At 39.6% G+C, this 15,488-nt stretch overlaps 1 protein-coding gene across 1 annotated transcript in view; it reads right to left on the reverse strand.

Moving 5' to 3' along the window:
• Nucleotides 1-15,488, reverse strand: part of RAD54L (RAD54 like) — a 42,777-nt gene that overhangs the window by 339 nt on the left and 26,950 nt on the right. The window lies entirely within an intron of this gene.

A 15,488-nucleotide genomic window follows, 5' to 3' on the forward strand; every position in this document is an offset into this window, starting at 1 on the left:
ACCTGCTGACCTCACTGATGATCTCCTCCTTTATATATAATATACACTGACCTGCTGACCTCACTGATGACCTCCTCCTTTATATATAATATATACTGACCTGCTGACCTCACTGATGACCTCCTCCTTTATATATAATATATACTGACCCGCTGACCTCACTGATGACCTCCTCCTTTATATATAATATACACTGACCTGCTGACCTCACTGATGATCCCCTCCTTTATATATAATATATACTGACCCGCTGACCTCACTGATGATCTCCTCCTTTATATATAATATACACTGACCCGCTGACCTCACTGATGATCTCCTCCTTTATATATAATATATACTGACCTGCTGACCTCACTGATGACCTCCTCCTTTATATATAATATATACTGACCTGCTGACCTCACTGATGATCCCCTCCTTTATATATAATATACACTGACCTGCTGACCTCACTGATGACCTCCTCCTTTATATATAATATACACTGACCTGCTGACCTCACTGATGATCTCCTCCTTTATATATAATATACTGACCTGCTGACCTCACTGATGACCTCCTCCTTTATATATAATATATACTGACCTGCTGACCTCACTGATGATCTCCTCCTTTATATATAATATACACTGACCCGCTGACCTCACTGATGATCTCCTCCTTTATATATAATATATACTGACCCGCTGACCTCACTGATGATCTCCTCCTTTATATATAATATATACTGACCCGCTGACCTCACTGATGACCTCCTCCTTTATATATAATATATACTGACCCGCTGACCTCACTGATGACCTCCTCCTTTATATATAATATACACTGACCCGCTGACCGCACTGATGACCTCCTCCTTTATATATAATATATACTGACCTGCTGACCTCACTGATGACCTCCTCCTTTATATATAATATACACTGACCTGCTGACCTCACTGATGACCTCCTCCTTTATATATAATATACACTGACCCGCTGACCTCACTGATGATCTCCTCCTTTATATATAATATACTGACCTGCTGACCTCACTGATGACCTCCTCCTTTATATATAATATATACTGACCCGCTGACCTCACTGATGATCTCCTCCTTTATATATAATATATACTGACCCGCTGACCTCACTGATGACCTCCTCCTTTATATATAATATACACTGACCTGCTGACCGCACTGATGACCTCCTCCTTTATATATAATATACACTGACCTGCTGACCTCACTGATGACCTCCTCCTTTATATATAATATACACTGACCTGCTGACCTCACTGATGACCTCCTCCTTTATATATAATATACACTGACCTGCTGACCTCACTGATGATCTCCTCCTTTATATATAATATATACTGACCTGCTGACCTCACTGATGACCTCCTCCTTTATATATAATATACACTGACCTGCTGACCTCACTGATGACCTCCTCCTTTATATATAATATACACTGACCCGCTGACCTCACTGATGATCTCCTCCTTTATATATAATATACTGACCTGCTGACCTCACTGATGACCTCCTCCTTTATATATATATATACTGACCCGCTGACCTCACTGATGATCTCCTCCTTTATATATAATATATACTGACCCGCTGACCTCACTGATGACCTCCTCCTTTATATATAATATATACTGACCTGCTGACCTCACTGATGACCTCCTCCTTTATATATAATATACACTGACCTGCTGACCTCACTGATGATCTCCTCCTTTATATATAATATACACTGACCTGCTGACCTCACTGATGATCTCCTCCTTTATATATAATATACACTGACCTGCTGACCTCACTGATGACCTCCTCCTTTATATATAATATACACTGACCTGCTGACCTCACTGATGATCCCCTCCTTTATATATAATATACACTGACCTGCTGACCTCACTGATGACCTCCTTTATATATAATATACACTGACCCGCTGACCTCACTGATGATCCCCTCCTTTATATATAATATATACTGACCTGCTGACCTCACTGATGACCTCCTCCTTTATATATAATATATACTGACCCGCTGACCTCACTGATGACCTCCTCCTTTATATATAATATATACTGACCCGCTGACCTCACTGATGACCTCCTCCTTTATATATAATATACACTGACCTGCTGACCTCACTGATGATCTCCTCCTTATATATAATATACTGACCTGCTGACCTCACTGATGATCTCCTCCTTTATATATAATATACACTGACCTGCTGACCTCACTGATGACCTCCTCCTTTATATATAATATATACTGACCTGCTGACCTCACTGATGATCCCCTCCTTTATATATAATATACACTGACCTGCTGACCGCACTGATGATCTCCTCCTTTATATATAATATACACTGACCTGCTGACCTCACTGATGACCTCCTCCTTTATATATAATATACACTGACCCGCTGACCTCACTGATGACCTCCTCCTTTATATATAATATACACTGACCTGCTGACCTCACTGATGATCTCCTCCTTTATATATAATATACACTGACCTGCTGACCTCACTGATGACCTCCTCCTTTATATATAATATATACTGACCTGCTGACCTCACTGATGATCCCCTCCTTTATATATAATATACACTGACCTGCTGACCTCACTGATGATCCCCTCCTTTATATATAATATATACTGACCTGCTGACCTCACTGATGATCCCCTCCTTTATATATAATATATACTGACCTGCTGACCTCACTGATGATCCCCTCCTTTATATATAATATAGACTGACCTGCTGACCTCACTGATGATCCCCTCCTTTATATATAATATACACTGACCTGCTGACCTCACTGATGATCTCCTCCTTTATATATAATATATACTGACCCGCTGACCTCACTGATGACCTCCTCCTTTATATATAATATATACTGACCCGCTGACCACACTGATGATCCCCTCCTTTATATATAATATATACTGACCCGCTGACCTCACTGATGACCTCCTCCTTTATATATAATATACACTGACCTGCTGACCTCACTGATGACCTCCTTTATATATAATATACTGACCTGCTGACCTCACTGATGATCTCCTCCTTTATATATAATATACACTGACCTGCTGACCTCACTGATGATCCCTCCTTTATATATAATATACACTGACCTGCTGACCTCACTGATGATCTCCTCCTTTATATATAATATACACTGACCTGCTGACCACACTGATGATCTCCTCCTTTATATATAATATACACTGACCTGCTGACCGCACTGATGAGCTCCTCCTTTATATATAATATACACTGACCTGCTGACCTCACTGATGATCTCCTCCTTTATATATAATATATACTGACCTGCTGACCTCACTGATGACCTCCTCCTTTATATATAATATACACTGACCTGCTGACCTCACTGATGATCTCCTCCTTTATATATAATATACACTGACCTGCTGACCGCACTGATGAGCTCCTCCTTTATATATAATATATACTGACCCGCTGACCTCACTGATGATCTCCTCCTTTATATATAATATATACTGACCTGCTGACCTCACTGATGACCTCCTCCTTTATATATAATATACACTGACCTGCTGACCTCACTGATGACCCTCCTCCTTTATATATAATATATACTGACCTGCTGACCTCACTGATGATCTCCTCCTTTATATATAATATACACTGACCTGCTGACCTCACTGATGATCTCCTCCTTTATATATAATATACACTGACCTGCTGACCTCACTGATGATCTCCTCCTTTATATATAATATATACTGACCTGCTGACCTCACTGATGATCCCCTCCTTTATATATAATATATACTGACCTGCTGACCTCACTGATGATCCCCTCCTTTATATATAATATAGACTGACCTGCTGACCACACTGATGATCTCCTCCTTTATATATAATATATACTGACCTGCTGACCTCACTGATGACCTCCTCCTTTATATATAATATACACTGACCTGCTGACCTCACTGATGATCCCCTCCTTTATATATAATATACACTGACCTGCTGACCTCACTGATGACCTCCTCCTTTATATATAATATATACTGACCTGCTGACCTCACTGATGATCTCCTCCTTTATATATAATATACACTGACCTGCTGACCTCACTGATGACCTCCTCCTTTATATATAATATATACTGACCTGCTGACCTCACTGATGACCTCCTCCTTTATATATAATATACACTGACCTGCTGACCTCACTGATGATCTCCTCCTTTATATATAATATACACTGACCTGCTGACCTCACTGATGATCCCCTCCTTTATATATAATATATACTGACCTGCTGACCTCACTGATGATCTCCTCCTTTATATATAATATACACTGACCTGCTGACCTCACTGATGACCTCCTCCTTTATATATAATATATACTGACCTGCTGACCTCACTGATGATCTCCTCCTTTATATATAATATACACTGACCTGCTGACCTCACTGATGACCTCCTCCTTTATATATAATATACACTGACCTGCTGACCTCACTGATGACCTCCTCCTTTATATATAATATATACTGACCTGCTGACCTCACTGATGACCTCCTCCTTTATATATAATATACACTGACCTGCTGACCTCACTGATGACCTCCTCCTTTATATATAATATACACTGACCTGCTGACCTCACTGATGACCTCCTCCTTTATATATAATATACACTGACCTGCTGACCTCACTGATGACCTCCTCCTTTATATATAATATATACTGACCTGCTGACCTCACTGATGACCTCCTCCTTTATATATAATATACACTGACCTGCTGACCTCACTGATGACCTCCTCCTTTATATATAATATACACTGACCTGCTGACCTCACTGATGACCTCCTCCTTTATATATAATATATACTGACCTGCTGACCTCACTGATGATCTCCTCCTTTATATATAATATATACTGACCTGCTGACCTCACTGATGATCTCCTCCTTTATATATAATATACACTGACCTGCTGACCTCACTGATGATCTCCTCCTTTATATATAATATACACTGACCCGCTGACCTCACTGATGATCTCCTCCTTTATATATAATATACACTGACCTGCTGACCTCACTGATGACCTCCTCCTTTATATATAATATATACTGACCTGCTGACCTCACTGATGACCTCCTCCTTTATATATAATATATACTGACCTGCTGACCTCACTGATGATCCCCTCTTTATATATAATATACACTGACCTGCTGACCTCACTGATGACCTCCTCCTTTATATATAATATACACTGACCTGCTGACCTCACTGATGATCTCCTCCTTTATATATAATATATACTGACCTGCTGACCTCACTGATGATCCCCTCCTTTATATATAATATATACTGACCTGCTGACCTCACTGATGATCCCCTCCTTTATATATAATATATACTGACCTGCTGACCTCACTGATGACCTCCTCCTTTATATATAATATATACTGACCTGCTGACCGCACTGATGATCCCCTCCTTTATATATAATATACACTGACCTGCTGACCTCACTGATGATCTCCTCCTTTATATATAATATATACTGACCTGCTGACCTCACTGATGATCCCCTCCTTTATATATAATATACACTGACCTGCTGACCTCACTGATGATCCCCTCCTTTATATATAATATATACTGACCTGCTGACCTCACTGATGATCCCTCCTTTATATATAATATACACTGACCTGCTGACCTCACTGATGATCCCCTCCTTTATATATAATATATACTGACCTGCTGACCTCACTGATGACCTCCTCCTTTATATACAATATACACTGACCTGCTGACCGCACTGATGATCTCCTCCTTTATATATAATATATACTGACCCGCTGACCTCACTGATGACCTCCTCCTTTATATATAATATATACTGACCTGCTGACCACACTGATGATCTCCTCCTTTATATATAATATACACTGACCTGCTGACCTCACTGATGACCTCCTCCTTTATATATAATATACACTGACCTGCTGACCTCACTGATGACCTCCTCCTTTATATATAATATATACTGACCTGCTGACCTCACTGATGACCTCCTCCTTTATATATAATATACACTGACCTGCTGACCTCACTGATGACCTCCTCCTTTATATATAATATACACTGACCTGCTGACCTCACTGATGATCTCCTCCTTTATATATAATATATACTGACCTGCTGACCTCACTGATGATCTCCTCCTTTATATATAAATATATACTGACCTGCTGACCGCACTGATGATCCCCTCCTTTATATATAATATACACTGACCTGCTGACCTCACTGATGATCCCCTCCTTTATATATAATATACACTGACCTGCTGACCTCACTGATGACCTCCTCCTTTATATATAATATACACTGACCTGCTGACCTCACTGATGACCTCCTCCTTTATATATAATATACACTGACCTGCTGACCTCACTGATGACCTCCTCCTTTATATATAATATACACTGACCCGCTGACCTCACTGATGACCTCCTCCTTTATATATAATATACACTGACCCGCTGACCTCACTGATGACCTCCTCCTTTATATATAATATACACTGACCTGCTGACCGCACTGATGATCTCCTCCTTTATATATAATATACACTGACCTGCTGACCTCTCACTGATGACCTCCTCCTTTATATATAATATATACTGACCTGCTGACCTCACTGATGACCTCCTCCTTTATATATAATATACACTGACCTGCTGACCTCACTGATGATCTCCTCCTTTATATATAATATACACTGACCTGCTGACCTCACTGATGATCTCCTCCTTTATATATAATATACACTGACCTGCTGACCTCACTGATGATCTCCTCCTTTATATATAATATATACTGACCTGCTGACCTCACTGATGATCTCCTCCTTTATATATAATATATACTGACCTGCTGACCACACTGATGATCTCCTCCTTTATATATAATATACACTGACCTGCTGACCTCACTGATGATCCCCTCCTTTATATATAATATACACTGACCTGCTGACCTCACTGATGATCCCCTCCTTTATATATAATATACACTGACCTGCTGACCTCACTGATGATCTCCTCCTTTATATATAATATATACTGACCTGCTGACCTCACTGATGATCTCCTCCTTTATATATAATATATACTGACCCGCTGACCTCACTGATGATCCCCTCCTTTATATATAATATACACTGACCCGCTGACCTCACTGATGATCCCCTCCTTTATATATAATATACACTGACCCGCTGACCTCCCTGATGATCTCCTCCTTTATATATAATATATACTGACCTGCTGACCTCACTGATGACCTCCTCCTTTATATATAATATATACTGACCTGCTGACCTCACTGATGACCTCCTCCTTTATATATAATATATACTGACCTGCTGACCTCACTGATGATCTCCTCCTTTATATATAATATACACTGACCTGCTGACCTCACTGATGATCCCCTCCTTTATATATAATATATACTGACCTGCTGACCTCATTGATGACCTCCTCCTTTATATATAATATACACTGACCTGCTGACCTCACTGATGATCTCCTCCTTTATATATAATATATACTGACCTGCTGACCTCACTGATGATCTCCTCCTTTATATATAATATACACTGACCTGCTGACCTCACTGATGATCTCCTCCTTTATATATAATATATACTGACCTGCTGACCTCACTGATGATCCCCTCCTTTATATATAATATATACTGACCTGCTGACCTCACTGATGATCCCCTCCTTTATATATAATATATACTGACCTGCTGACCTCACTGATGACCTCCTCCTTTATATATAATATATACTGACCTGCTGACCGCACTGATGATCCCCTCCTTTATATATAATATACACTGACCTGCTGACCTCACTGATGACCTCCTCCTTTATATATAATATATACTGACCTGCTGACCTCACTGATGATCTCCTCCTTTATATATAATATACACTGACCTGCTGACCTCACTGATGACCTCCTCCTTTATATATAATATACACTGACCTGCTGACCTCACTGATGACCTCCTCCTTTATATATAATATACACTGACCTGCTGACCTCACTGATGACCTCCTCCTTTATATATAATATACACTGACCTGCTGACCTCACTGATGACCTCCTCCTTTATATATAATATACACTGACCTGCTGACCTCACTGATGATCCCCTCCTTTATATATAATATACACTGACCTGCTGACCTCACTGATGACCTCCTCCTTTATATATAATATACACTGACCTGCTGACCTCACTGATGACCTCCTCCTTTATATATAATATACACTGACCTGCTGACCTCACTGATGAGCTCCTCCTTTATATATAATATACACTGACCTGCTGACCTCACTGATGACCTCCTCCTTTATATATAATATACACTGACCTGCTGACCTCACTGATGACCTCCTCCTTTATATATAATATATACTGACCTGCTGACCTCACTGATGATCTCCTCCTTTATATATATAATATATACTGACCTGCTGACCTCACTGATGATCCCCTCCTTTATATATAATATATACTGACCTGCTGACCTCACTGATGACCTCCTCCTTTATATATAATATACACTGACCTGCTGACCTCACTGATGATCTCCTCCTTTATATATAATATACACTGACCTGCTGACCTCACTGATGATCCCCTCCTTTATATATAATATATACTGACCTGCTGACCTCACTGATGACCTCCTCCTTTATATATAATATATACTGACCTGCTGACCTCACTGATGATCTCCTCCTTTATATATAATATACACTGACCTGCTGACCTCACTGATGACCTCCTCCTTTATATATAATATATACTGACCTGCTGACCTCACTGATGATCTCCTCCTTTATATATAATATACACTGACCTGCTGACCTCACTGATGACCTCCTCCTTTATATATAATATATACTGACCTGCTGACCTCACTGATGATCTCCTCCTTTATATATAAATATATACTGACCTGCTGACCTCACTGATGATCTCCTCCTTTATATATAATATATACTGACCTGCTGACCTCACTGATGACCTCCTCCTTTATATATAATATACACTGACCTGCTGACCTCACTGATGACCTCCTCCTTTATATATAATATATACTGACCTGCTGACCTCACTGATGACCTCCTCCTTTATATATAATATACACTGACCTGCTGACCTCACTGATGACCTCCTCCTTTATATATAATATATACTGACCTGCTGACCTCACTGATGACCTCCTCCTTTATATATAATATACACTGACCTGCTGACCTCACTGATGATCTCCTCCTTTATATATAATATACACTGACCTGCTGACCTCACTGATGATCCCCTCCTTTATATATAATATACACTGACCTGCTGACCTCACTGATGATCTCCTCCTTTATATATAATATATACTGACCTGCTGACCTCACTGATGATCTCCTCCTTTATATATAATATACACTGACCTGCTGACCTCACTGATGATCTCCTCCTTTATATATATAATATATACTGACCTGCTGACCTCACTGATGATCCCCTCCTTTATATATAATATACACTGACCTGCTGACCTCACTGATGACCTCCTCCTTTATATATAATATACACTGACCTGCTGACCTCACTGATGACCTCCTCCTTTATATATAATATACACTGACCTGCTGACCTCACTGATGACCTCCTCCTTTATATATAATATATACTGACCTGCTGACCTCACTGATGACCTCCTCCTTTATATATAATATACACTGACCTGCTGACCTCACTGATGATCTCCTCCTTTATATATAATATATACTGACCTGCTGACCTCACTGATGATCTCCTCCTTTATATATAATATACACTGACCTGCTGACCTCACTGATGATCTCCTCCTTTATATATATAATATATACTGACCTGCTGACCTCACTGATGATCCCCTCCTTTATATATAATATACACTGACCTGCTGACCTCACTGATGACCTCCTCCTTTATATATAATATACACTGACCTGCTGACCTCACTGATGACCTCCTCCTTTATATATAATATACACTGACCTGCTGACCTCACTGATGACCTCCTCCTTTATATATAATATATACTGACCTGCTGACCTCACTGATGACCTCCTCCTTTATATATAATATATACTGACCTGCTGACCTCACTGATGATCTCTCCTTTATATATAATATACACTGACCTGCTGACCTCACTGATGACCTCCTCCTTTATATATAATATATACTGACCTGCTGACCTCACTGATGACCTCCTCCTTTATATATAATATATACTGACCTGCTGACCTCACTGATGATCCCCTCCTTTATATATAATATACACTGACCTGCTGACCTCACTGATGATCCCCTCCTTTATATATAATATACACTGTCCTGCTGACCTCACTGATGACCTCCTCCTTTATATATAATATATACTGACCTGCTGACCTCACTGATGACCTCCTCCTTTATATATAATATACACTGACCTGCTGACCTCACTGATGATCTCCTCCTTTATATATAATATATACTGACCTGCTGACCTCACTGATGATCCCCTCCTTTATATATAATATATACTGACCTGCTGACCTCACTGATGATCTCCTTTATATATAATATACACTGACCTGCTGACCTCACTGATGATCCCCTCCTTTATATATAATATACACTGACCTGCTGACCTCACTGATGATCCCCTCCTTTATATATAATATATACTGACCTGCTGACCTCACTGATGACCTCCTCCTTTATATATAATATACACTGACCTGCTGACCTCACTGATGATCCCCTCCTTTATATATAATATATACTGACCTGCTGACCTCACTGATGACCTCCTCCTTTATATATAATATACACTGACCTGCTGACCTCACTGATGATCCCCTCCTTTATATATAATATACACTGACCTGCTGACCACACTGATGATCCCCTCCTTATATATATAATATACACTGACCTGCTGACCTCACTGATGATCCCCTCCTTTATATATAATATACACTGTCCTGCTGACCTCACTGATGATCTCCTCCTTTATATATAATATATACTGACCTGCTGACCTCACTGATGACCTCCTCCTTTATATATAATATACACTGACCTGCTGACCTCACTGATGATCTCCTCCTTTATATATAATATACACTGACCTGCTGACCTCACTGATGATCTCCTCCTTTATATATAATATATACACACTGACCTGCTGACCTCACTGATGACCTCCTCCTTTATATATAATATACACTGACCTGCTGACCTCACTGATGATCTCCTCCTTTATATATAATATACACTGACCTGCTGACCTCACTGATGATCTCCTCCTTTATATATAATATACACTGACCTGCTGACCTCACTGATGATCCCTCCTTTATATATAATATACACTGACCTGCTGACCACACTGATGATCCCCTCCTTTATATATAATATACACTGACCTGCTGACCTCACTGATGACCTCCTCCTTTATATATAATATACACTGACCTGCTGACCTCACTGATGACCTCCTCCTTTATATATAATATACACTGACCTGCTGACCTCACTGATGACCTCCTCCTTTATATATAATATACACTGACCTGCTGACCTCACTGATGATCTCCTCCTTTATATATAATATACTGACCTGCTGACCTCACTGATGAGCTCCTCCTTTATATATAATACACACTGTCCTGCTGACCTCACTGATGATCTCCTCCTTTATATATAATATACACTGACCTGCTGACCTCACTGATGATCTCCTCCTTTATATATAATATATACTGACCTGCTGACCTCACTGATGACCTCCTCCTTTATATATAATATACACTGACCTGCTGACCTCACTGATGATCTCCTCCTTTATATATAATATACACTGACCTGCTGACCTCACTGATGATCTCCTCCTTTATATATAATATATACACACTGACCTGCTGACCTCACTGATGATCTCCTCCTTTATATATAATATACACTGACCCGCTGACCTCACTGATGACCTCCTCCTTTATATATAATATACTGACCTGCTGACCTCACTGATGATCTCCTCCTTTATATATAATATACACTGACCTGCTGACCTCACTGATGACCTCCTCCTTTATATATAATATACTGACCTGCTGACCTCACTGATGATCTCCTCCTTTATATATAATATATACTGACCTGCTGACCTCACTGATGATCTCCTCCTTTATATATAATATATACTGACCTGCTGACCCACTGATGACCTCCTCCTTTATATATAATATACACTGACCTGCTGACCTCACTGATGATCCCCTCCTTTATATATAATATATACTGACCTGCTGACCTCACTGATGATCTCCTCCTTTATATATAATATACACTGACCTGCTGACCTCACTGATGATCCCCTCCTTTATATATAATATACACTGACCTGCTGACCTCACTGATGACCTCCTCCTTTATATATAATATATACTGACCTGCTGACCTCACTGATGACCTCCTCCTTTATATATAATATATACTGACCTGCTGACCTCACTGATGATCCCCTCCTTTATATATAATATACACTGACCTGCTGACCTCACTGATGACCTCCTCCTTTATATATAATATACACTGACCTGCTGACCTCACTGATGATCTCCTCCTTTATATATAATATACACTGACCTGCTGACCTCACTGATGATCTCCTCCTTTATATATAATATACACTGACCTGCTGACCTCACTGATGACCTCCTCCTTTATATATAATATACACTGACCTGCTGACCTCACTGATGATCCCTCCTTTATATATAATATACACTGACCTGCTGACCTCACTGATGATCTCCTCCTTTATATATAATATATACTGACCTGCTGACCTCACTGATGATCCCCTCCTTTATATATAATATACACTGACCTGCTGACCTCACTGATGACCTCCTCCTTTATATATAATATATACTGACCTGCTGACCTCATTGATGATCTCCTCCTTTATATATAATATACACTGACCTGCTGACCTCACTGATGATCTCCTCCTTTATATATAATATATACTGACCTGCTGACCTCACTGATGATCTCCTCCTTTATATATAATATATACTGACCTGCTGACCTCACTGCTGACCTCACTGATGATCCCCTCCTTTATATATAATATACACTGACCTGCTGACCTCACTGATGATCCCCTCCTTTATATATAATATACACTGACCTGCTGACCTCACTGATGACCTCCTCCTTTATATATAATATATACTGACCTGCTGACCTCATTGATGATCTCCTCCTTTATATATAATATACACTGACCTGCTGACCTCACTGATGATCTCCTCCTTTATATATAATATATACTGACCTGCTGACCTCACTGATGATCTCCTCCTTTATATATAATATATACTGACCTGCTGACCTCACTGCTGACCTCACTGATGATCCCCTCCTTTATATATAATATACACTGACCTGCTGACCTCACTGATGACCTCCTCCTTTATATATAATATACCACTGACCTGCTGACCTCACTGATGATCCCCTCCTTTATATATAATATACACTGACCTGCTGACCTCACTGATGATCCCCTCCTTTATATATAATATATACTGACCTGCTGACCTCACTGATGATCTCCTCCTTTATATATAATATATACTGTCCTGCTGACCTCACTGATGATCCCCTCCTTTATATATAATATACACTGACCTGCTGACCTCACTGATGACCTCCTCCTTTATATATAATATATACTGACCTGCTGACCTCACTGATGATCTCCTCCTTTATATATAATATACACTGTCCTGCTGACCTCACTGATGATCTCTCCTTTATATATAATATACACTGACCTGCTGACCTCACTGATGATCCCCTCCTTTATATATAATATACACTGACCTGCTGACCTCACTGATGACCTCCTCCTTTATATATAATATATACTGACCTGCTGACCTCACTGATGATCTCCTCCTTTATATATAATATATACTGACCTGCTGACCTCACTGATGATCTCCTCCTTTATATATAATATACACTGACCTGCTGACCTCACTGATGATCTCCTCCTTTATATATAATATATACTGACCTGCTGACCTCACTGATGATCCCCTCCTTTATATATAATATATACTGACCTGCTGACCTCACTGCTGACCTCACTGATGATCCCCTCCTTTATATATAATATACACTGACCTGCTGACCTCACTGATGATCCCCTCCTTTATATATAATATACACTGACCTGCTGACCTCACTGATGACCTCCTCCTTTATATACAATATACACTGTCCTGCTGACCTCACTGATGACCTCCTCCTTTATATATAATATACACTGACCTGCTGACCTCACTGATGATCTCCTCCTTTATATATAATATACACTGACCTGCTGACCTCACTGATGATCCCCTCCTTTATATATAATATACACTGACCTGCTGACCTCACTGATGACCTCCTCCTTTATATATAATATATACTGACCTGCTGACCTCACTGATGATCTCCTCCTTTATATATAATATACACTGACCTGCTGACCTCACTGATGATCCCCTCCTTTATATATAATATATACTGACCTGCTGACCTCACTGATGACCTCCTCCTTTATATATAATATACACTGACCTGCTGACCTCACTGATGACCTCCTCCTTTATATATAATATATACTGACCTGCTGACCTCACTGATGATCTCCTCCTTTATATATAATATACACTGACCTGCTGACCTCACTGATGATCCCCTCCTTTATATATAATATATACTGACCTGCTGACCTCACTGATGACCTCCTCCTTTATATATAATATACACTGACCTGCTGACCTCACTGATGACCTCCTCCTTTATATATAATATATACTGACCTGCTGACCTCACTGATGATCTCCTCCTTTATATATAATATACACTGACCTGCTGACCTCACTGATGACCTCCTCCTTTATATATAATATACACTGACCTGCTGACCTCACTGATGATCCCCTCCTTTATATATAATATACACTGACCTGCTGACCTCACTGATGATCCCCTCCTTTATATATAATATATACTGTCCTGCTGACCTCACTGATGATCTCCTCCTTTATATATAATATACACTGACCTGCTGACCTCACTGATGATCTCCTCCTTTATATATAATATACACTGACCTGCTGACCTCACTGATGACCTCCTCCTTTATATATAATATACACTGACCTGCTGACCTCACTGATGATCCCCTCCTTTATATATAATATACACTGACCTGCTGACCTCACTGATGACCTCCTCCTT

Source organism: Rhinoderma darwinii, chromosome 7 (assembly GCF_050947455.1).
Source record: "Rhinoderma darwinii isolate aRhiDar2 chromosome 7, aRhiDar2.hap1, whole genome shotgun sequence".
Taxonomy (NCBI): Eukaryota; Metazoa; Chordata; class Amphibia; order Anura; family Rhinodermatidae; genus Rhinoderma; species Rhinoderma darwinii.